Source organism: Penaeus monodon, chromosome 24 (assembly GCF_015228065.2).
Source record: "Penaeus monodon isolate SGIC_2016 chromosome 24, NSTDA_Pmon_1, whole genome shotgun sequence".
Lineage (NCBI taxonomy): Eukaryota > Metazoa > Arthropoda > Malacostraca > Decapoda > Penaeidae > Penaeus > Penaeus monodon.
In genome coordinates, this window is record NC_051409.1 from 15,186,429 (window position 1) to 15,186,930 (window position 502).

The following is a 502-nucleotide window of genomic DNA, read 5'->3' on the forward strand; positions in this document are numbered from 1 at the left end:
CTTTTTTCCCTGCTATTAGGGGAAAAAGTTGAGATCGGGTCGGCTTTAGACTTGCCATGTCCTGTGTTGTACTGGCTGCAGATATATGAAAATAAAACTGCTGGGAAATGATTCAAGTACTCACTCTAGTGCCCTTAATTTTGCTTGGTTTATGTACATATTTTTTATATTTTTAGTTTATGTCGTCCATATTTTTTGAAGGATTTTATATATGCAACGTCATTGCTGTTATAGGTAGATTTTTCTTTTTCCTTCCCTCCCCCCCCTTTTTTTTTTTTTTATTCAGTACTGTTTTGGTTTGAGATTAGTGCAGTAATGCTATGTCAGTTGGTGTGGATTGGTCAAGTTGGTTTAACCTCTCTCACAGCCTTACAGTAGGCATGCATATGTGCATTGGGAATAGAATCTTCAGGCTTTTTTCCCCCTTTTTTGTGTTGTGGGAAGTAAGTCCATCATGTATTGTAAACCCCTCTGGATGGCTTGTCAGGTACCACAGGTAGTC

At 38.4% G+C, this 502-nt stretch overlaps 1 protein-coding gene across 1 annotated transcript in view; it reads left to right on the top strand.

The window, feature by feature from the left end:
* The window catches only part of LOC119588625 (E3 ubiquitin-protein ligase CBL-B-B-like), a gene marked incomplete at its 3' end in the record, with an annotated part of 53,262 nt that overhangs the window by 35,869 nt on the left and 16,891 nt on the right, over positions 1–502 (top strand).